The following is a 24,333-nucleotide window of genomic DNA, read 5'->3' on the forward strand; positions in this document are numbered from 1 at the left end:
AAGGAGCGCCGAGGGGGTGGGGTTTAGGCGGGAGACTGACAGGTTCCCCGTCCAGTCAGGGGCAGAAGGAGCGCCAAGGGGGTGGGGTTTAGGCGGGAGACTGACAGGATCCCGGTCCAGTCAGGGGCAGGCAGCAGCGCCAAGGGGGTGGGGTTTAGGCGGGAGACTGACAGGTTCCCCGTCCAGTCAGGGGCAGGCAGGGGAACGCTAAAGGGGTGGGGTTTAGGCGGGAGACTGACAGGTTCCCCGTCCAGTCAGGGGCAGAAGGAGCGCCGAGGGGGTGGGGTTTAGGCGGGAGACTGACAGGATCGCGGTCCAATCAGGGGCAGGCAGTGGAGCCTAAAGGGGTGGGTTTCTGTCGGGAGACTGACAGGTTCCCGGTCCAGGCAGGGGCAGGCAGGGGAGCTAAGGGGGTGGGTTTCTGGGGGGAGACTGACAGGTTCCCGGTCCAGTCAGGGGCAGGCAGGGGAGCTAAGGGGGTGGGCTTCTGACGGGAGACTGACAGGTTCCCCGTCCAATCAGGGGCAGAAGGAGCGCCGAGGGGCTCTGGTTTAGGCGGGAGACTGACAGGATCCCGGTCCAATCAGGGGCAGGCAGGGGAGCTAAGGGGGTGGGGTTCTGGCGGGAGACTGACAGGTTCCCGGTCCAGGCAGGGGCAGGCAGGGGAGCTAGGGATGCGGGGTTCTGGTTGACGACGGGCAGTTTTTGGTCCGAGTCAGGAGCTGGCAGGGGAGCCAAGGAGGTGGGGTTCTGGCGGGAGACTGACAGGGTTCCGTCCAGTTGGGGCAGGCAGGACCTCCAAGGGGGTGGGGTTCTGGTGGGAGACTGACAGGTTGCGGGTCCATCAGGGGCAGGCAGAGGAGCTGAGGTGGTGGGTTTCTGGTCGTCCACTGAGAGCTTCCCGGTCCCGTCAGTGGCAGTCAGGGGAGCCAGTGAGCTGTGGTTTGAGCGGCAGACTGACAGGTTCCAGGTCCACTGGGGTAGGGAGGGGAGCTGAGGAGGTGGGGTTCTGGCTGCAGACTTGGAGGTTCCGGGGCCCATCGGGGCAGGCAGAGGAGACGAGGTGGGGTCCAGGCTGCAGAAAGAAAGATTCCTCGTCCAGCAGGGGCAGGCAGAGCAGATAAGGAGGTGGGGTTCTGGCCACAGACTGACAGGGTCCCGTTCGTCGAGTCAGGGGCACTTGGGTGAGCCAAGAAACTGTGGACGTTTACTTCTTCCTGAGAGGATGCGTTCTGAGAGGAGGAGCGTGGTGGGGGCAAGAGGTGCGGAGTCACCGCACGGACGCCGGGAGGCGGGTGAGAGCAGTCCTGAGGCGGGCAGCCAGCAGACTGACTCGTTTATTTCAGTTGCTACAGCTGCTTCTATGGCCAAGACAGCCCATCCAGTCAAGGGGCGGTCTAGGCCCTGACCAATCACAGCCTGTGGCCAGGCGGTTTCCAAAGCCATCCGATCACAGCCTGTGGCCAGGCAGGCTCTTGGTGCCAGGCAGGTTCTGAAACCATCCAGTCACGGCCCGCCATCAGTCAGGCTCTGTTGTCATGTGGTTTCTGAAAGCATCCAATCACGGCCGGCTGGCTGTCAGTCAGGCTCTGTTGTCATGTGGTTTCCTCTGTTGCCATGTGGTTTCAGAAGCCATCCAATCACGGCCTGGTGCCAGGCAATTTCTGTGGTCAGCGGCCATCTTGGCATGACCTTTTCTCCTCGGCGGCCATCTTGGCATGACCTTTTTCCCTCAGTGGCTATCTTGAAAGGACCTCTTCACCTTAACGACCTTTTCACCTTACCCCTTGCCATAGTGCACAGGGAACCTGTCAGCCTGCGACCAGACACTCCCCCTTAGCTCTCATGCCTGGACATTTTGGTCCAGGATCCTTTCCGTCTGTGGCCAAACCTGGGAACCTTTCCATCTGCGGCAGGAATCTCACGTCCTTGGCTCACCTGCCTGCCCCTGAGGGGACCAGGAACCTGTCGGTCAGCAGCCAGAGCCCACCCCCTTAGTCTCCACTGAGTGGCCCTGACGGGACCGGGAACCTGTCGGCCTGCTGACGGAACCCCACGTCATTGGCTCCGCTGACTGCCCCTGACAGCATGGGAACCTGTCAGTGTGTGACCGGAAACCAACCGCTTTAGCTCCTCTGCCTGCCCCTGATGGAGGTGGAATCCGTCACTCTGCGGCCAGAACCCCACATCCTTGGTTCCACTGACTTCCCCCTAATGGACCCAGAACCTCTCAGCCTCTGGCCAGACCCCACCTCCTTGGGCTCCCCTTCCTGCCCCTGATGGGACCAGGAATCTGTCAGTCTGCCGCCAAAACCCCACCCCTTAGCTCCCCTGCCTGGCCGTTCTGGACTGGGAACCTGTCAGTCTGCGACCAGAACCCCACCTCCATGGCTTCCCTGACTGCCACTGACAGAACTGAAACCCTGTCAGTCTGCGTCCAGAACCCCGCCTCCTTAGCTCCCCTGCCTTTCCCTGATGGGACCAGGAACCTCTCAGTCTCTGAGCAGAACCCCACTCCATCTGCTCCCCTTCCTGGACATCCTGCACTGGGACCTGTCAGTCTGACTCCAGAACCCAAACTCCTTAGGCTCCCCTGCCTGCCCCTAACAGCACCGGGTCATGTCAGTCTGCGACCAGAGGCTCACCTGTCTGCCCCTGACTCGACCTGGAACCTGTCAGTCTGCGGCAGGAATCCCATGTCCTTAGCTCCCCTGCCTGCCCCGAACAGAACTGGGAACCTGTCAGTCTGTGGCCCGGTCCCCCCACCTCCTTAGGCTCCCCTGCCTGCCCCTGACTGGACCAGGAACCTGTCAGTCTGTAGCCAAAGCCCCACCCAGCTTGGCTCCACTGAGTGCTCTTGACAGGACCGGGAACCTGTCAGTCTGTGGCCAGAACCCCACGTCCTTAGCTGCCCGCCCGCCTTTGATAGATCTGGAACCTGTAGTCTGCAGAAAGAACCCCACCACCCTGCCTCCCTGTCCTACTCCACACGCACATGGAACCTGAAAGTCTGCCGCCAGAACCCCACATCCTTAGCTCCTTTGGCTGCCCCTGATGGGACCAGGAGCCTGTCAGTCTGCATGCAGACTTCATGTCCTTAGCTCCCCTTATTGTCCCTGACTGGACCAGGAACCTGTCAGTGTGCAGCCAAACCCCACATCCTTAGCTCCACTGCCTACCCCTGTTGGAAATGGAACCCGTGAGTCTGTGGCCAGAACCCCACCCACTTTGGCTCCCCTGCCTGCCCTTGACGGGACTGGGAACCTGTCAGTTGCGGCCAGAACCCCATGTCCCTAGCTGCCCTTACTGCCCCTGACTGGACCGGGAACCTGTCAGTGTGCAGCCAGAACCCCACATCCTTAGCTCCACTGCCTGCCTCTGTTGGACCCAGTACCTGTAAGTCTGCGGCTAGAACCCCAGCTCCTGGGCTCATTTCCCGCCCCAGATGGACCCGGAATGTGTCAGTCTGCCACTAGAACCCTAACTTCTTTGCTCCCCTGACTTGCCCCTAACTGGAGCAGGAACCTGTCAGTCTGCAGCCAGAACCCCACCTCTAGTCTCTGCTGAGTGCTCCTGACAGGACCGGGCACCAGTCAGTCTGCGGCCAAAACTCCACCCCCTTAGCTCCCTTGCCTGACCATACCGGACCAGGAATCTGTCAGTCTGTGGCCAGAACCACACGTAGCTAACTCCCCTTCCTGGCGTCACTGGACCGAAACGTGTCACTCTGAGGCCAGAACCACCCTCCTTGGCTCCCCTGACTGCCACTGATGGGACCGGGAACCCGTCAGTCTGCAGCCAGAACCCCAACATTGAGGCTCCAGTGAGTCCCCCTGATGGGACTGGGATCTTTTCAGTCTGCGGACAGAACTCCACCCCTTGGCTCCCAGGCCTGCCCCTGACTAGACCAGGAACCTGTCAGTCTGTGGTCAGAACCCCACCTCCTTGGCTCCTCTGACTGTCCCTGACTGGACCGGGAACCTGTCAGTCTGTGGCCAGAACCCCACCTCCTTGGCTCCTCTGACTGTCCCTGACTGGACCAGGAACCTGGCAGTCTGTGGCCAGAACTCCACCCCTTAGCTCCCCTGCCTGCCCCTGACTGGACCTGGAATCTGTCAGTCAGTCTGCGGAAGGAACCCCATGTCCTTAGCTCCCTGCCTACTCCTGATGGGACCAGAGACCTGTTGTCATTCTGTGGCCAGAACCCCACCTCCGTAGGCTACGCTGCCCGCCCCTGACTGGACCAGGAACTTGTGAGTCTGCAGCCAGAACCCCACCCCATCAGCACCCCTCCCTACCCTTGATGGACCTGCAACTGTCACCAGTTGCCAGAACCCCGCTTCCTTAGGCTCCCCTGCCTACCTGTGATGGGACTCGGAACCTGTCAGTCTCGACCAGAGCCTAACCTGCGTGGCTCCCCTGACTTTCCCTGAGGGGGCCAGGAACCTGTCACTCTGTAGCCAGAACCCCACCTCATTGGGCTCCCCTGACAGCAACGGGAACCTGTCAGCCTGTGGCCAGATCCCCATGTCCTCAGCTCCCCTGCCTGCCCCTGATAGACCTGAACCTGTCAGTCTGTGGCCAGAACCAACCTCCTTGGCTCCCCTGACTGCCCGCGATGGGACCAGGAACCTGTCATGCTGCTGCCAGAACCTTAGCCAGAACGCCTTAGCTTCCCTGCCTGGCCATATGGACCGGGAACCTGTCCATGTGCGGCCAGAACCCCACATGCTTAGCTCCCCGGCTTGTCCCTGACTAGACAGGGAACTTGTATGTCTGTGGCAGGAACACCATCCTCTTACACTACCCTGCCTGCCCCTGACTGGAACCAGAGCCTGTCATTCTGCGGCCAGAACCCCACCTCCTTGGCTCCCCTGACTGCCTCTTTCTGGCCTGAGAACCTGACAGTCGAGCACTACAACCCCACCTCTTGGATCCCCTGCCGGCCCTTGATGGAACTGGGAACCTGTCAGCCTGGGGCCAGAACCCCACCTCCTTGTCTCCCCTGCCTGCCGCTGATGGGACTGGTAGCTTGCCAGTCTAGGGCCAGAAACGCTGTCTTTGGCTCCCCTGCCTGCCCCTGACAGGTCCGGGAACCTGTCAGTCTGCGGCAGGAACCCCAAGTCCTTAGCTCTCCTGCCTGCCCCTGACTGACCCAGAACCTGTCACTCTGCGACAGTTCCTGATCCAGTCAGGGGCACTCAGTGGATCCTAAGGGAGTGGTTTCTCCCCCATATCTGAATGTGAAAGTCCAGCTGGGTGCAGAAACTAGGGAAGAACAGACAGTGCACACATCTGGTCAGATGGCAAGTGTGTGACATTCAAGATGGTTTACAAAGTGGCCCACAACAGGTGATCTCTCCCTACCTCTTCATGTAGCGTGCCTTCAGACACTAACCCCTGGCTCACAACTTGAAGTCTATAAAGGACGGAGACCCTCAGCTATCACTGAGTGGCTCAGAGGACACTGCATGGCTTGTGCTCAATCACTTGTGTCCCTGTTCAAAGCACAGTTTATGAAAATAATCATACAAGCCGGCGCCGCGGCTCACCAGGCTAATCCTCCACCTGCGACGCCAGCACACCGGGTTTTAGTCCCGGTCAGGGCACCGGATTCTGTCCCGGTTGCCCCTCTTCCAGGCCAGCTCTCTGCTGTGGCCCGGGAGTGCAGTGGAGGATGGCCCAAGTGCCTGGGCCCTGCACCCCATGGGAGACCAGGAGAAGTACCTGGCCCCTGCCATTGCATCAGCGCGGTGCGCCGGCCGCGGCGGCCATTGGAGGGTGAACCAACGGCAAAGGAAGACCTTTCTGTCTGTCTCTCTCTCACTGTCCAGTCCTGCCTGTCAAAAAAAAAAAGAGCCTATCAGCAAAAACCAAGACTCGTTCAAGGTGGTGAAGACCGCGCGTACGTTTCGGGAGTCTTATTTCAAGTTTTAATTCTTCTGCCAACACACTCATGGTAATCCCAGGCTGGTTGCTCTCGTTTCTGAATCGACGTGTCACCCACTGCGCCTCCCTCGTCTGGGCACTTCATCACTCACTCACTGAAGTTGCTGTTCAGAGTGTCCGCTGTGTCCTGTTCTCTCCTGCTCTAAAGTCACTGAGGAGACAGTACTGACGACGAAGCTGCAAACCCTTTCAAGAAGTCGTGTCTATACACGACCATGTTTTCAAGGCATTTCCGATGGATCTGACTGCCTGTCAAAAAAAAAATTAAAAAAAAAAAAACTGAGATATTGCGGGTCTTGGTATTAGAAGATGAGCAAACTTTGTAGTTATGAATCTGCCTTGTCCAGCGTGCTCTACACGCCATGTTGATGACCCTCCTCTCCCTGAGAGAAGAGCCAGCCTGAGCCGTGGAGTGAGTGGAGCAGAAAACCAGATTAAAGGATTACAGAACGCAGAACGGGTCAAGTCGGTTTTTCCTATCGAGAGACAGAAACTAGAGTGACCTCCCTGGAGCTCTCAAGGTCACATCTGGGTGCCTGGGCACGAAAAAAGCTAAAAAAAAATACATATATATATATCTCCAGGTTCTGGAACATTCTAGGACGTTCTAGAATGTTCCGGGATCCCTAGAATTTTTCCGAGGTGTTCTAGAATGTACCAGAACATCACCAAGTGAGTCTGGGGGGATTCTGGGATACGGGTCTGAGTAGAAGTTTCCCGGCTGGGTGTGACGGGTGTCCTGGTGCTGGCCTGGCCCTGCGGACATTGACGTGACATCCGGCGCCCACCGGGGCTGCGGAAACTTCCAGCACGTCGGCAGAGGGTCTCAGACCCCCCAGGACGCTCGCTGGGTTCTCTGGAACATACTGGAACATTCTACAACATTCCAAGACCCCAAAGACACTCACCAAGCGGTCCAGGGCATCCTACGAACATTCTAGAAAATTCTACGTCATCCACCAGTATTCCGGAACACTCCAAGACCAGGCGCTCTAGAATATTCTAAGGCCCCGAGGACGTGCGCCGGGCTCTCTAGAACATTCTGGAACATTCCACAGAATTCCTCGCGATTCCAAGGACATTCCCTGGGCATTCTAGAACATTCTGGAATCCTGGAAACACCCACCAGGGGTTCTGGAAAATTCCAAGGCCCAAGAACGCACGACAGACTCTCCCAGAATTCCCTGGGAGCACTGACCGTTCCGGAACGTCCCTGGTGTCCACCAGGATGTTTGCACAACCTTCGGCCCGCCAACTCCTCCCCCAGCCCTGGCAATAAATAGACGCCGGGTCCCCGCCGGCTCAGACGACGACGAAGACGATGGTGATGAAGATGACGGTGACGAAGGCTCTCCTCCTCGCCCTCACGGTGGGCGTGGCCTGTGCGGACATCGACCCCGCCCAGGTATCATTAATTTGCATCATTAGTTCCCAGTATTAATTCTCGTCATGAATTCATATCATTTCTTCACATCATTACTTCGCATCACTAATTCGCATCACTACTTTGCATTGTTTCTTCAGCCGTATCATTAATGCGCGTCATTTCTTCACCTCCCCAGCTCTCCGGGCCCTGGCGCACCTCCGCCATGGCCTCCGACATCCTGGAAATGATCCTGGAGGATGGGCCACTCCGGATGCTGTTCCGCGAGATGGAGTGCAACGAGGACTGCAACGCCCTGAACGTCTTCTTCTATGTCAAGTGAGGGGCGGGGCCAGGGGAGACAAGCCGAGGCCACAGACAGAGAGCCAGGGGGGAGCAATCGAGCCCAGAGAGCGGGGAAGACAGGCGCCGCCAAGCCCAATCGATCCCAGAGAGAGAGAGAGAGAGAGCAGGCCAGGGCGACCAGCCGAGCCCAGAGAGAGAGATAGCAGACAGGAGTAGTTGAGCCCAGAGTCAGAGAGCATGTGGGCTAGAGGGGAGTAATGGAGCTGAGAGTGAGCAGACAGGAGTAGTTGAGCCCAGAGACAAAGAGCAAGCTAGGGGGGACCAGCCGAGCCCAGGGAGAGTGAGCAGACAGGAGTAGTTGAGCCCAGAGTCAGAGAGCATGTGGGCTAGAGGGGAGTAATGGAGCTGAGAGTGAGCAGACAGGACCAGCCGATCCCAGAGTCAAAGAGCAGGCCATGGTGGACCAGCCGAGCCCAGAGAAAGAGTAGACAGGAGCAGTTGAGCCCAGAGTCAGAGAACAGGTGGGCTAGAGGGGAGTAATGGAGCTGAGAGAGAGCAGACAGGACCAGCCGATCCCAGAGTCAAAGAGCAGGCCATGGTGGACCAGGCGAGCCCAGAGGGAGAGCAGACAGGAGCAGTTGAGCCCACAGCGAGTGGCCATGTTCCCGGTCTCTCCTTCAGGAAGAACGAGGTATGCACCCCGCACACGGTTGTGGCCCAGAAGAACGCAGACGGCATCTACACCACTGACTGTGAGTACAGAGCATTTCGGAAAGTTCCAGACAATTCCAGACGACCCCAGGGAATGTCCGGTGTGTTCCAGAATGTTCGAGAATGTTCCCAGAAATGTTCCAGGATGCTGCAAATGTCCCAGGATGCTCCAGTTCCTCAATGTTCTAGAATGTTCCAGAATGCGCTAGAATGTCCCAGCATGCCCCGGCACATCCAGAACACCCACCTCTCTCCCTACAGTCGAGGGCCAGACCTCCTTCCAGTTCCACGTATTGGATCCCGCTAGGCTCTTCGTCTTCATCAATAACATGGGGTCCAGCGGCACCACCAGCCGCCTCAGCTTCCTTGTGGGTGAGCCCCCCTCACACACACATGTACACTGCCGGTGCCCGCTAGGGATACGCACCACGACCCGAGAGTCTGAGCCCGACTGTATACAGGGAAAGGGGGGATACAGTCGGTGCCCACTGGATAAAGCGAGTGTATACAGTCAGTGCCCACTAGACATGGTGGGCATATACAGTCGGTGCCCACTAACGCTAGCATATACAGTTGGCGCTCGCTAGATGGGGTGAGTGTATACAGCCACTAAAGTGAGTGTATGCAGTAGGCTCACACTAAAGCAAGCGTACTCAGTCGGCACCCACTCTTGCCACAGTCAAATTGAAAGTCATAAATGACGACCGGCTGGAGGACTACGCGAGGCTCACGGAGCAGAATGGGATCCCGCGGAAGTACATCCGGCGTGTGGGCGACACAGGTGAGGCTGCGGCAGCTTCCGGGCTGACTTGGCGCTGACTCGGCGCTGACTCGGCTTTCCTCTCTCTCCAACAGACACCTGTCCACCCTGAGGACGCCTCCCTTGGAGAAGGTGCCAGAACGTTCTAGACCATTCCAGAACCGCCCCTCCTGCACAATGATTCCTCCCCTGATCGCCTCACCATCTCCTCCCACCTGCGAACGCGCTAGTATGCTCCGGAACATTCTAGAGCATTCTGGATTGATCCAAGATGGTCTGGATTGTTCCAGAATTTCTAGAAAGCTTCGGAACATTCTAGAATCGGCCGTCCCCAGCTTTCTCTGCTTCCTGTTCATGGAATAAACTCATCCCAGGCACAGTCCCAGTCGTTTATTTTAAACGATTTTTATTGTTCCGTCAAAAGACAGAGCGAGCTGGTGGAGGAACCCAGGGGCTACCTCCGGGTCTCCCTGCACTGTCAGTCACCGTTCACTGACAAGGGGGTGGGCTCTGTCATCTGGTGGCTGTCAATCAGCCCTGAGTGACACTGGGGGGGTTCTCCCCGACTCCACTGGCAGCCAGTCACACTCCACCAGGATCCCAGGGCCACATCCGGGTCCCCATGGCCACATCCGGGTCTCCAGGGCAATATCCGGCTCCCCAGGGCTCCACTCATGTCCGCAGTGACACATCCAGGTCCCCAGGGGCACATCCTGGTCCCCAGGGCCACATCCGGGTCTAAGTGCTCCATCCGGGTCTCTGGGCTCCATCTGGGTCCCTAAGGGCTCCATCCGGGTCTCTGGGCTCCATCCGGGACTCCTGGCTCCATCCGAGTCTCTGGGCTCCATACAGGTCTCTGGGCTCCATCGGGGTCTCTGGTCTCCATCTCTATCTCTGGGCTCCATCTGGGTCCCTAAGGAAACATCCTGGTCCCTAAGGCTCCATCCGGGTCTCTGTGCTCCTTCAGGGTCACTAAGGCTACATCCGGGTCCTTAAGGTTTCTTCCGAGTCCTTAAGGCTCCATCCAGGTCTCTGGGCTCCATCCAGGTCTCTGGACCACATCCGGGTCTCTGGGCTCCATCCGGGTTTCGGGGCTCCAACAGTGTCCCTTAGGCTGCATCCAGTCTCTGGGCTCCATCCGAGTCTCTGGGCTCCACCCCGATCTTCAGGGCCACATCCAGGTCCCCAGGGCCATATCCGGGTCTCCAGGGCCACATCCGGTTCCCCAGGGCTCCATCCGGGTCTCCAGGGCCACACCAGGGTCTCCAGGGCCACACCAGGGTCTCCAGGGCCACATCCGGATCTCCAGGGCTCCCTCCAGGGCCATATCTGGGTCCCAGGGCTCCACCCAGGGTCTCTGGGCTCTCTCCAGGTCTCTGAGCTACATCCGGGTCCCTAAGGCTCCATCCTGGTCTCTGGGCTCCATCCTGGTCTCGGGGCTCTGCCCAAGTCTCTGGGCTCCATTCGGGTCCCTAAGGCTCCATCCGCATCCCTAAGGCTCCATGCGGGTCTTTGGGCTCCATCCAGGTCCCTAAGGATCCAACCGGGACTCCTGGCTCCATCTGAGTCTCTGGGCTCCATCCTGGTCTCGGGGCTCTGCCCGAGTCTCTGGGCTCCATCTGGGTCCCTAAGGCTCCATCCGCATCCCTAAGGCTCCATGCGGGTCTCTGGGCTCCATCCAGGTCCTTAAGGCTCCATCTGAGTCTCTCTGCTCCATTAGAGTCTCTGGGCTCCATCCGGGTCTTTGGGCTCCATCCAGGTCCCTAAGGATCGATCCGGGACTCCTGGTTCCATCCGAGTCTCTGGGCTCCATACAGGTCTCTGGGCTCCATCCAGGTCTCTGGGCTCCATCCATATCTCTGGGCTCCATCTGGGTCCCTAAGGATCCATCCGGGACTCCTGGCTCCATCCGAGTCTCTGGGCTCCATCCAATTCCCTAAGACTCCATCCAAGTCCCTAAGGATCCATCCGGGTCTCTGGGCTCCATCCAGGTCTCTGGGCTCCATCCAAGTCTCTGGGCTCCATCCGGGTTCCTAAGGCTCCATCCGGGTCCCTAAGGCTCCATCCAGTTCCCTAAGGCTCTTCCGAGACTCTGGGCTCCATCTGGGTCCATAAGGCTCCATCCGGGTCCATAAGGCTCCATCCGGGTCTTTGGGCTCAATGCGAGTCTCTGGGCTCCATCCGGGTCTCTGGGCTCCATCCATATCTCTGAGCTCCATCTGGGTCCCTCGGGCTCCATCCTGGTCTCTGGGCTCCATCCTGGTCTCTGGGCTCCATCCGGGTCCCTAAGGCTCCATCCGGATCTCTGGGCTCCATCTGGGTCTCTGGGCTCCACCTGGGTCTCTGGGCTCCATCTGGGTTCCTATGGCTCCATCCGGATCTCTGGGCTCCATCCGGGTCCCTAAGACTCCATCGGGGTCCCTAAGGCTCCATCCGGGTCTCTGGGCTCCATCCGAGTCCTTAAGGCTCTATCCGGTCTCTTGGCTCAATCCGAGTCTCTGGGCTCCATCCGGGTCTCTGAGCTCCATCCGGGTCTGCAGGGCCACATCGGGTCTCCCAGGGCTCCACATACGGGACCCAGGGCCACATCCGGTTCCCCAAGGGACATATCGGGGTCCCCAGGGCCACATCCAGGTGTCTCGGGCCATTACCGGTTCTCCAGGGCCACATCCGGGTCTAGGGCCACATCCAGGTCTCCAGGGCTCCATCCAGGTCTCCAGGAACATCTGGGTCTCCAGGGCCACATCAGCATGATCAGGGCCACATCCGGGTCTCTAGGGCTCTCTCCAGGGCCACATCCAGGTCTCCATCACTACATCCGGCTCTCTATGGCGCCATCCAGGTCTCCAGGGTCACATCCGGATCTCCAGGGCCACATACGGGCTCCCAGGGCCACATCCGGGTCCTTAGAGTCACATGGGGGTCTCCAGGGCCACACCCGGGTCTCTAGGGCCACATCTGGGTCTCCCAGGGCTCCATCCGGGTCCCCCAGGTCCACATCCGGGTTTCCAAGGCCACATCGGGGTCTCCAGGGCCACATCCAGGTCCACATCAGGTCCCCAGGGCCACATCCAGTTCTCCCAGGGCCACATTCGGGTCCCCACGTCCACACCCGGGTCCCAGGGCCACATCCAGGTCCCTAGGGCCATATCCGGGTCTCCAGGGCTCCATCCAGGTCTCTAAGGCTTTATCCAAGTCTCTGGGTTCCATCAGAGTCTCTGGGCTCCATCCGTATCTCTGAGCTCCATCCAGGTTCCTAAGACTCCATCCGGGTCTCTGGGATCCATCCGAGCCCCTAATGCTCTATCTCACTCTCTGGGCTCCATCCAAGTCTCTGGGCTCCATCCGGATTCCTAAGGCTCCATCAGGTCTCTGAGCTCCATCTGGGTCCCTAAGGCTCCATCCGGATATCTGGGCTCTATCAGGTCTCTGGGCTCCATCCGGGTTCCTAAGGCTCCATCCAAGTCTCTGGGCTCCATCCAGGTCCCTAAGACTCCATCAAGGTCCCTAAGGCTCCATCCGGGTCTCTGGGCTCCATCCGGGTCTCTGGGCTCCATCCGGGTCCCTAATGCTCCATCGGGGTCCCTAAGGCTCCATCCGGGTCTCTGGGTTCCATCCGAGTCCCTAAGATTCCATCCGGGTCCCTAAGGCTACATCCGGGTCTCTAGGGCCATATCCGAGTCTCCAGGGCCACATCCATTATCTCCAGGGCTCCCTCCAGGGCCACATCTGGGTCCCAGGGCTCCACCCGGGTCTCCAGGGCCACATTCGGTTCCTCAGGGCCACATAGGGGTCTCCAGGGCCACATCCGGGTCTCCAGGGCTCCCTCCAGGGCCACATTCGGGTTTCAAGGGCTCTATCCGGGTCTCTAGGGCTCCACCCCTGTCTCCAGGGCAACATTCGTGTCTCCACACCACATCCGGATCCTCAGGGCCACATTCAGGTGTCCAGGGCTACATTCAGGTCTCTAGGGCTACATCAGGATCTCTAGGGTCACATCTGGGTCTCCAGGCCCACATTGGGGTCTCCAGGGCTCCATCCGGGTCCAGGGCCACATCCAGGTCTCCAGGGCCACATCCGGGTCTCCAGGGCTCCCTCCAAGGCTACATCTGGGTCCCAGGGCTCCACCCGGGTCCCAAGGGCCACATCTGGGTCCCCAGGGCCACCAACAGGTCTCCGGGCTACATCGGGTTCTCTGGGCTCCATCCGGGTCACTGGGCTCCATCCGGGTCTCTGGGCAACATCTGGGTGTCTGGGCTCTCTCTGAGTCTCTGGGCTCTCTCCAGGTCTCTGAGCTACATCCGTGTCCATAAGGCTCCATCCGAGTCTGGGCTCCAACCGAGTCTCTGGGCACCAGCAAGGTCCCTAGGATCCATCCGGGTTCCTAAGGCTCCATCCGGGTCCCTAAGGTTCCATTCGGGTCCCTAAAGCTCCATCCGAGTCTCTGGGCTCCATTAGGGTCTGTGGGATCCATCCGGGACCCTAAGACTCCATCCGGGTTTCTGGGCTCCATCCAGGTCCCTAAGGCTCCATCCAGGTCCCTAAGGCTCCATACGCGTCCCTAAGGCTCCATCCGGGTCTCTGGGCTCAATCCGGGTCGCTAAGGATCCATTCCGGTCTCTGTGCTCCACCCGGGTCTCCAGGGCAACATCCGGATCACTGCGCTCCATCTGGGTCTCTGGGCTCCATTAGAGTCTCTGGGCTCCATCCAGGTCTCTGGGCCCCATCCGAGTCTCTGGGCTCTATCCGGGTCTCTGGGCCACATCAGGCTCTCTGAGCTCCATCCGGGTCACTGGGCTCCATCCGGGTCTCTGGGCCACATCGGGGTCATTGGCTCCATCCGGGTCTCTGGGCCACATCGGGCTCTCTGAGCTCCATTCGAGTCTCTGGGCTCTCTCCAGGTCTCTGAGCTACATCCGGGTCCCTAAGGCTCCATCCTCTTCTCTGGGCTCCATCCTAGTCTCAGGGCTCCATCCGAGTCTCTGGGCTCCATCCGAGTCTCTGGGCTCCATCCGGGTCCCTAAGGCTCCATTCCGGTCTCTGGGCTCCATCCGAGTCTCTGGGCTCCACCAGGGTCTCCGGGCCACATCCGAGTCCCCATTGCCACATCCGGGTCCACAGGGCCACCTCCAGGTCTCTGGATTCCATCGGGTTCTCTGGGCTTCATCCGAGTCTCTGTGCTGCATCCGGGTCTCTTGGCTCATTCCGGGTACCTAAGGCTCCATCCGAGTCTCTGAACTCCATCCGGGTCCCTAAGACTCCATCCGAGTTCCTAAGGCTCTATCTGGGTTCCTAAGGCTCCATCCGAGTCTATGGATTCCCTCCGGCTTACACAGAGCCGGGCGGGGATACTACACCTTCCCGAAGCCTCAGCGGCGGCGGCGACGCTCTACGTGTGGGCTGTACTGGCCTGAGTGACAGGTAGCCGACCCAATGGCTTCCCCGGTCTCAGACTCCGGACCGCTCAGACCTGGGGTGGGTGTGTGCTTCCTGTTTCGGAGGCGTCTGCTCGGGGCGGAAATGGTGTGGAAAGGAACCGTGTTTCAACCCAGCTGTCTTCTTTCTCTTCTTTGAAAAAAAGCTCTGAGGCCTAATTTTCCTGACCTAAATGATCATTTTTCGTCTGTCACCTGTGGGCCATATTTCCTGGTTTCACATTGCCCAGCCACCCTCTGCTTGGACAGGGTGGACCGGGGAGACTACAACTCCCCAAAGCCTCAGCGGCAGGGCGCTCTGCGGCTGGGCTCGTCTGAGTGACAGGTCGGGCAGCCATTGGCTTCACGCGGTCTCAGACTCCGTTGCCAATCAGATGCTGAGTGGTTGTGTCGCCCTGTTTCTGCGGCTCGGGGCGGAAATGGTGTGCAAAGGAACCGCCTCGAGCCACGCCCCTCGCGGCTCCTGACTGGACGCGGGAAGTGACGTCTGCGCGCACCACGCGGCAGTCGTCCCGCCCATGTCCAGCTCGGACCGGACGGGGCAGCTTCGGGTCTGGGTCCCGCACGTCCCTGGCAGCCCCTGAGCGGGCGCGTACCCGCCTGTCCGTCCGCCAGAACCTCGCCCTGTAGCTTGGCCCTGCCTGCCCTTGTCTGGGAGGAGGAACGCGCAGTAGGAGCCCAGAACCTGTCTTCTGCCACGCTGCCTGCCCGCGCCCAGCACGGGCGGGACAGGCCGGACTGTTCCTCCTCATCCAGCAGAGCCACTCAGGGCCGGGCAGAGGGCGAGGTTCTGAACCTAGACCTGCACCTCACTCGTCCAGGGAGGCCAGGCAGCCACCGGCGAGGAAGGAGGTGGCGTTCTGAGCGCGCACTGGAAAAAGTCATTAGCGGCAGTGCAGAGGGCGGGAGGAGGCGCTCTCCGGCAGCTTCCGGGTCGCGTTAGGGGCAGCAGGAGCGCTAAGGGGGTGGGGTGCTGGCGGGAGACTGACAGATTCCCGGTCCAGTCAGGGGCAGAAGGAGCGCCAAGGGGGTGGGGTGCTGGCGGGAGACTGACAGGATCCCGGTCCAGTCAGGGGAAGGCAGCACCGCCAAGGGGGTGGGGTTTAGGCGGGAGACTGACAGGTTCCCCGTCCAGTCTGGGGCAGGCAGGGGACCGCTAAAGGGGTGGGGTGCTGGCGGGAGACTGACAGGTTCCCCGTCCAGTCAGGGGCAGAAGGAGCGCCGAGTGGGTGGGGTTTACTCTCTTTTCTCGAAAATAAAAGCTCTATGATCTAATTTTCCTGACCTAAGTTATCATTTTTCTTTTATCATCTGTGGGCCATATTCCCTGGTTTCACATTGTCCAGCCACGCTCGGCTTGCACAGAGCGGGGCGGGGAGACTACAACTCCCAGAAGCCTCAGCGGCGGCGGCGACGCTCTACGTGTGGGCTGTACTGGCCTGAGTGACAGGTAGCCGACCCAATGGCTTCCCCGGTCTCAGACTCCGAACCGCTCAGACGCGGGGTGGGTGTGTGCTTCCTGTTTCGGAGGCGTCTGCTCGGGGCGGAAATTCTATATGTAAGAGCTGAGAAAGCTTTCTTTTCTTTCAAAAAAAAAAAAAAAAAAGCTGTGAGGCCTAATTTTCCTGACCTGAGCTATCATTTTCCTTTTATCATCTGTGGGCCATATTTCCTGGTTTCACATTGCCCAGCCACCCTCTGCTTGGACAGGGTGGACCGGGGAGACTACAACTCCCCAAAGCCTCAGCGGCAGGGCGCTCTGCGGCTGGGCTCGTCTGAGTGACAGGTCGGGCAGCCATTGGCTTCACGCGGTCTCAGACTCCGTTGCCAATCAGATGCTGAGTGGTTGTGTCGCCCTGTTTCTGCGGCTCGGGGCGGAAATGGTGTGGAAAGGAACCGCCTCGAGCCACGCCCCTCGCGGCTCCTGACTGGACGCGGGAAGTGACGTCTGCGCGCACCACGCGGCAGTCGTCCCGCCCATGTCCAGCTCGGACTGGACGGGGCAGCTTCGGGTCTGGGTCCCGCACGTCCCTGGCAGCCCCTGAGCGGGCGCGTACCCGCCTGTCCGTCCGCCAGAACCTCGCCCTGTAGCTTGGCCCTGCCTGCCCTTGTCTGGGAGGAGGAACGCGCAGTAGGAGCCCAGACCCTGTCTTCTGCCACGCTGCCTGCCCGCGCCCAGCACGGGCGGGACAGGCCGGACTGTTCCTCCTCATCCAGCAGAGCCACTCAGGGCCGGGCAGAGGGCGAGGTTCTGAACCTAGACCTGCACCTCACTCGTCCAGGGAGGCCAGGCAGCCACCGGCGAGGAAGGAGGTGGCGTTCTGAGCGCGCACTGGAAAAAGTCATTAGCGGCAGTGCAGAGGGCGGGAGGAGGCGCTCTCCGGCAGCTTCCGGGTCGCGTTAGGGGCAGCAGGAGCGCTAAGGGGGTGGGGTGCTGGCGGGAGACTGACAGATTCCCGGTCCAGTCAGGGGCAGAAGGAGCGCCAAGGGGGTGGGGTGCTGGCGGGAGACTGACAGGATCCCGGTCCAGTCAGGGGAAGGCAGCACCGCCAAGGGGGTGGGGTTTAGGCGGGAGACTGACAGGTTCCCCGTCCAGTCTGGGGCAGGCAGGGGACCGCTAAAGGGGTGGGGTGCTGGCGGGAGACTGACAGGTTCCCCGTCCAGTCAGGGGCAGAAGGAGCGCCGAGTGGGTGGGGTTTACTCTCTTTTCTCGAAAATAAAAGCTCTATGATCTAATTTTCCTGACCTAAGTTATCATTTTTCTTTTATCATCTGTGGGCCATATTCCCTGGTTTCACATTGTCCAGCCACGCTCGGCTTGCACAGAGCGGGGCGGGGAGACTACAACTCCCAGAAGCCTCAGCGGCGGCGGCGACGCTCTACGTGTGGGCTGTACTGGCCTGAGTGACAGGTAGCCGACCCAATGGCTTCCCCGGTCTCAGACTCCGAACCGCTCAGACGCGGGGTGGGTGTGTGCTTCCTGTTTCGGAGGCGTCTGCTCGGGGCGGAAATTCTATATGTAAGAGCTGAGAAAGCTTTCTTTTCTTTCAAAAAAAAAAAAAAAAAAGCTGTGAGGCCTAATTTTCCTGACCTGAGCTATCATTTTCCTTTTATCATCTGTGGGCCATATTTCCTGGTTTCACATTGCCCAGCCACCCTCTGCTTGGACAGGGTGGACCGGGGAGACTACAACTCCCCAAAGCCTCAGCGGCAGGGCGCTCTGCGGCTGGGCTCGTCTGAGTGACAGGTCGGGCAGCCATTGGCTTCACGCGGTCTCAGACTCCGTTGCCAATCAGATGCTGAGTGGTTGTGTCGCCCTGTTTCTGCGGCTCGGGGCGGAAATGGTGTGGAAAGGAACCGCCTCGAGCCACGCCCCTCGCGGCTCCTGACTGGACGCGGGAAGTGACGTCTGCGCGCACCACGCGGCAGTCGTCCCGCCCATGTCCAGCTCGGACTGGACGGGGCAGCTTCGGGTCTGGGTCCCGCACGTCCCTGGCAGCCCCTGAGCGGGCGCGTACCCGCCTGTCCGTCCGCCAGAACCTCGCCCTGTAGCTTGGCCCTGCCTGCCCTTGTCTGGGAGGAGGAACGCGCAGTAGGAGCCCAGACCCTGTCTTCTGCCACGCTGCCTGCCCGCGCCCAGCACGGGCGGGACAGGCCGGACTGTTCCTCCTCATCCAGCAGAGCCACTCAGGGCCGGGCAGAGGGCGAGGTTCTGAACCTAGACCTGCGCCTCACTCGTCCAGGGAGGCCAGGCAGCCACCGGCGAGGAAGGAGGTGGCGTTCTGAGCGCGCACTGGAAAAAGTCATTAGCGGCAGTGCAGAGGGCGGGAGGAGGCGCCCTCGGGCAGCTTCCGGGTCGAGTTAGGGGCAGCAGGAGCGCTAAGGGGGTGGGTGGGGTGCTGGCGGGAGACTGACAGGTTCCCGGTCCAGTCAGGGGCAAAAGGAGCGCCGAGGGGGTGGGGTTTAGGCGGGAGACTGAGAGGTTCCCCGTCCAGTCAGGGGCAGAAGGAGCGCCAAGGGGGTGGGGTGCTGGCGGCAGACTGACAGGATCCCGGTCCAGTCAGGGGCAGGCAACATGGTCTTGAACCCAGCTCACTCTTCTCTTTTCTTAGTTTGAAGGCAGAGTGGACAGTGAGAGAGAGACAGAGAGAAAGGTCTTCCTTTGCCGTTGGTTCACCCTCCCATGGCTGCTGCGGCCGGCGCACCGCGCTGATCCGATGGCAGGAGCCAGGTACTTTTCCTGGTCTCCCATGGGGTGCAGGGCCCAAGCACCTGGGCCATCCTCCACTGCACTCCCTGGCCACAGCAGAGAGCTGGCCTGGAAGAGGGGCAACCGGGACAGAATCCGGCGCCCCCACCGGGACTAGAACCCGGTGTGCCGGCGCCGCAAGGTGGAGGATTAGCCTATTGAGCCACGGCGCCGGCTCGATCAAGGAGCTTTTTTTAAAAGAAAAGAGAGGAGAGAGCTGTGTGAAATGCGGTTCAGCACCACTTCCGCCCCGAGCCGCTGAAACAGGAAGCACACGCCCGCCCAGCCTCTGATTGGTCCCCGAGTCTGAGACCGGAGAAGCCATAGGCTGTGCTACCTGTCACTCGTACGAGCCCAGCCCAGTCGTAGAGCGCCGCATCCGCCGCCGCTAGGGCTCCTGGCAGCTGTAGTTCAGGGCTGCGTTCAGACAAGGCAAGTGTGCCTGCACAATTTGAAATCAGGAAAGATGGCCCAAAAATGATAAAAGAAAAATGATAACTTAGGTCCGGAAAATTAGATCATAGAGCTTTTATTTTCAAGAAAAGAGAGAAGTGAGTTGGGTTGAACGTGGTTTGTTTCAAGACCACGTCCGTCGGGAGCCGCAGAAACAGGAAGCCCGCAACCACCCAGCATCTGATTGGCCCCCGGGTCTGAGACGCGTGAAGCCATTGGCTTGCGGACCTGTCACTCAGGCGAGTCCAGCCCAGACGCAAAGCGACGCTCTCGCTGAGCCGTTTGGGAGTTGTGGTCTCCCCGCTCCGCCCAGTTCAAGCCTAGCGTGGCTGGGCAATGTGAAACCAGGAAATATGGCCCACAGATGATAACAGAAAAATGATAGCTCAGGTCAGGAAAATTAGGCCTCACAGCTTTTTTTTTTTTTTTGAAAGAAAAGAAAGCTTTCTCAGCTCTTACATATAGAATTTCCGCCCCGAGCAGACGCCTCCGAAACAGGAAGCACACACCCACCCCGCGTCTGAGCGGTCCGGAGTCTGAGACCGGGGAAGCCATTGGGTCGGCTACCTGTCACTCAGGCCAGTACAGCCCACACGTAGAGCGTCGCCGCCGCCGCTGAGGCTTCGGGGAGTTGTAGTCTCCCCGCCCCGCTCTGTGCAAGCCGAGCGTGGCTGGACAATGTGAGACCAGGGAATATGGCCCACAGATGATAAAAGAAAAATGATAACTTAGGTCAGGAAAATTAGATCATAGAGCTTTTATTTTCAAGAAAAGAGAGAAGGCCAGCGCCGCGGCTCACTAGGCTAATCCTCCAGCTAGCGGCGCCGGCACACCGGGTTCTAGTCCCGGTGGGGGCGCCGGATTCTGTCCCGGTTGCCCCTCTTCCAGGCCAGCTCTCTGCTGTGGCCAGGGAGTGCAGTGGAGGATGGCCCAAGTGTTGGGCCCTGCACCCCATGGGAGACCAGGAAAAGTACCTGGCTCCTGCCATCGGATCAGCGCGGTGCGCTGGCCACAGCGCACCGACCGCAGCGGCCATTGGAGGGTGAACCAACGGCAAAAGGAAGACCTTTCTCTGTCTCTCTCTCTCACTGTCCACGCTGCCTGTCAAAAAAATAAAAGGCGGCGCTGCGGCTCACTAGGCTAATCCTCCGCCTAGCGGCGCCGGCACGCCGGGTTCTAGTCCCGGTGGGGGCGCCGGATTCTGTCCCGGTTGCCCCTCTTCCAGGCCAGCTCTCTGCTGTGGCCCGGGAGTGCAGTGAAGGATGGCCCAGGTGCTTGGCCCTGCACCCCATGGGAGACCAGGAGAAGTACCTGGCTCCTGCCATCACATCAGCGCGGTGCGCTGGCCGCTTTGGCCACTGGAGGGTGAACCAACGGAAAAGACCTTTCTCTCTGTGTCTCTCTCATGGTCTATAACTCTGCCTCTCAGATAAATGTAATCTTTTTTTTTAAAGATTTATGTATTTGAAAGGGTTACACAGAAGTTTTTATTCACAAGAAGCTATGAGCTAATGTATAATCTTTAAGTTTTTTTTTGTTTTTTGTTTTTTGGTTTTTTTTGAAGGCAGAGTGGACAGTGAGAGAGAGACAGAGAGAAAGGTCTTCCTTTGCCGTTGGTTCACCCTCCAATGGCTGCTGCGGCCAGCGCACCGCGTTGATCCGAAGCCAGGAGCCAGGTGCTTCTCCTGGTCTCCCATGGGGTGCAGGGCCCAAGCACTTGGGCCATCCTCCACTGCACTTCCTGGCCACAGCAGAGAGCTGGCCTGGAAGAGGGGCAACCGGGACAGAATCCGGTGCTCAAATGGGATGTTAGCATTGTAGGCCAGGGTGTTAAACCACTGCACCACAGCGCTGGCCCCATAAATAAAATCTTTAAAAAAAATGCACATTGGACAGTTAACTCAGAAATCAGGAAAAGTGACCAGCTAACATGTGAAAACTTCACAATTTAGGTTTTCAAATTAATGAAAATATAATTATAAATTCATCAATATTGTGTCATAGAGTTCTGAAATTTTACTCTTGTGAGGATTTTGTAATCTGTTTCCCTTCTATTTGTTTATTGATTATTTCTAGAAGATTGCTGTGTGCTATCATTCATATTTTTATTTTTTCTTTATTTTAAAATTATTGTTTTAATTGCCCATATTTTTGTGGTATAGTATGGTAATAGATTCATATATACAAATGTGCAATAATTAAATCAGGCTCAGATTTTTTTAAAGAATGGCTTTTTTTTTGAGAAAAAGAGAAAGAGCTACCATTTGTTGTTGCACTCATGTTCTTAAAGATTTCTTTGAAACACAGAGAGAAAGAGAGAGGGTGACATGGAGAACGACATCTTCCACCACCACTTCTTTCAACAAGTGGTTATAACAGCCAGGGCTTGGGTAGGTGGAAGCCTGCAGCCAAGAACACCATTTAGCTCTCCTGTGTGGTCATCAGGTACATTAACAGGAAGCTGCATCAGAACTGGAGCGGTGATGACTTTGGCATGTGATATAGGCAACCCAGCCCACTGTATCAGATTGCTTATTCCTAGGCTTGTTTCTACTGAAATTGGGCCCGATGTTGTTGGTTGAGAGAAGCAGTAGAAAATGACTCAGCCTAGAGTTTTTTGTGGCCCTTGGGGAAATAAAGCAACAAAAGGGCAATCTCTCTGTATTTCTGTCTGGCTCTGTTTCTCTCTGTCTCTGTAAGTCTGACTTTTCAATAAATAAATCTTGAAAAAAATCACTGAGATTTTTATGAGAACAAAGAACATTTTTTGCAACTCTTTTATTCTCCTCAGAGTATGCACAAGTAATCAAAATGCTGGGAAATGGACGATTAGAAGCAATGTGCTTTGATGGTGTAAAGCGATTATGCCATATTAGAGGAAAATTGAGAAAGAAGGTAGGTGTATAGATTTCTTTTATTATAAAATTTGCTGCAAAGAATTACTTTACTTCAAGTATACAACTGTTTGCCAAGCAGTTCAATTTTGTAAATTGCCAAAGACTTAAAACGAAACAGTTATTTATTTGAGAACACAAATTAAACTTCTCAAAAGATTCTATTTGTATAAAGAATTATATATTGTAGCTGTAAATGTTTACTGGATAGTTAATATAGAAATGATAAATGATTTCTACAGTACTACATTCAACTAAATGTTAATGTGAAAAAAACAATTTTTTAGTTTTAAAAGTGACAAAAGAGATGGGTAATTCATTCAGTTTATGTGTTACATTTTAGTTAAATAGAACTGCAAATGGTATGAGAAATTTGAATGTGAAGTCCTATAGATTCCTTTTGAAATGTATACATTGTTTAATGATAGTATCCATTTCACTTGAACACTTTTGAAGAGACTTCCTATGTGTGGATTTCATATTTTGGGTACCAGAATTTCTTTTTTAATTTCTTTCTGAACTGTTGGAAAACCCTTTGTAGTATGTGTTTTGTGGAAAGATTCATTTAACATTAAAATCATCTTCAAATGAAAATAATATGCTGTAAAATCTGTTTCATAGGTTTGGATAAATACCTCAGACATTATTTTGATTGGTCTCCGAGAGTATCAGGTAAAAACTAAGTTTAAATTTATGTTGCAGCCTCCATAGCAAGTCATTAATTGTTAGGAAACACAGAATTAACATTGTTGGGCAATTCTAGGCCAGTGTGTTTTTAACCATTCTGCTGTTTGCATTTTGTTTAACACTATAGTGTTTTTACTACAATTTATTAATCGTGTATTTGTTTTTATTTTTTGTAAGAAGACTTGGTCAATACAGTTTCTATTTATATATGTATTTATTTTAAATATTTATTTATTTATTTGAAAGGCAGAGTTACAGAGAGCCCGAGACAGAAGCAGTGAGTGAGAAAGAAAGGCCTTTATTTGAAAGATTTACAGAGAGAAGCAGAGAAAGAGACATCTTCCATCCGTTGGTTCACTGTCCAGTTGGCTGCAACAGCCAGAGCTCCACGATCCAGGAGCCAGGTGCAGCTCTGGCTGTTGCAGCCAACTGGAGAGTGAACCAACGTTGGAAGACGTCTCTGTCTCCTCCTCTTTCTCTGTATATCTGTCTTTCAAATAAATAAAATAAATCTTTAAAAAAAAGAAAAAAACTTCGCAGAATGCACAGAGCAGTCAAAGCTGGAATAAGCCAAAGCCAGGAACCTGAAACTCAATCTAGTTTTCCTATAGGATTTGAGGGTTGTCCCAGCCTCTTTAGTTTTCCAAAAACCTGTTCTTAAGTCATAATTTGTTGTTTTTCAAAACTGAATATTTTGTATGTCATTATGATGTTTTGTTACTACTGCTTGTTTTTAGTGATTTATGAAAAATAGAAGATTGTTTCCCTGTCCTACTTTATTCAGATGAAATTACAGATGTCCTATATTTTTAATTATTTAAAATTATATATTTTTTTCTATTTGTTTTAGAATTTTTTACTAGAGTACGGGTGGGTAAAGGAAGAAAAGCAGTGCAGTGTTATGAGTTTTACAAGTTTGTTTATTTCTAAGGATAACAAAGCAGACGTAATTTTAAAATACAATGCAGATGAAGCTAGAAGTCTGAAGGCATATGGCGAGCTTCCTGAACATGGTAATGTCTATTATTATTAATCTACTCTGTCATAGATATTTTCTTTTTTTTCTTTTTTTTTTATTTTATTTTATTTATTTATTTATTTATTTATTTATTTATTTATTTATTTATTTATTTATTTTGGCAGGCAGAGTGGACAGTGAGAGAGAGACAGAGAGAAAGGTCTTCCTTTGCCGTTGGTTCACCCTCCAATGGCCGCCGCGGCCGGCGCACCGCGCTGATCCGATGGCAGGAGCCAGGAGCCAGGTGCTTTTCCTGGTCTCCCATGGGGTGCAGGGCCCAAGCACCTGGGCCATCCTCCACTGCACTCCCTGGCCACAGCAGAGAGCTGGCCTGGAAGAGGGGCAACCGGGACAGAATCCGGCGCCCGGACCGGGACTAGAACCCGGTGTGCCGGCGCCGCAAGGCGGAGGATTAGTCTACTGAGCCGCGGTGCCGGCTATGTCATAGATATTTTCATTCTTTGTGTTTAGTTGAAGGAATTTTCATGGAGTTGTCTGTGACATTAAA

At 56.4% G+C, this 24,333-nt stretch overlaps 1 long non-coding RNA gene across 1 annotated transcript; it reads left to right on the forward strand.

The window, feature by feature from the left end:
* The first annotated feature begins 7,775 nt into the window (after positions 1 to 7,775).
* Positions 7,776 to 14,487, forward strand: LOC149119132 (uncharacterized). The gene is made up of 2 exons (XR_016228678.1): positions 7,776 to 8,370; positions 9,009 to 14,487. It is a non-coding gene; the product is annotated as an uncharacterized LOC149119132 (long non-coding RNA).
* Positions 14,488 to 24,333: the final 9,846 nt, after the last annotated feature.

Source organism: Oryctolagus cuniculus, chromosome Y (genome assembly GCF_051225735.1).
Source record: "Oryctolagus cuniculus isolate XC-2025 breed Fujian yellow rabbit chromosome Y, ASM5122573v1, whole genome shotgun sequence".
Taxonomy (NCBI): Eukaryota; Metazoa; Chordata; class Mammalia; order Lagomorpha; family Leporidae; genus Oryctolagus; species Oryctolagus cuniculus.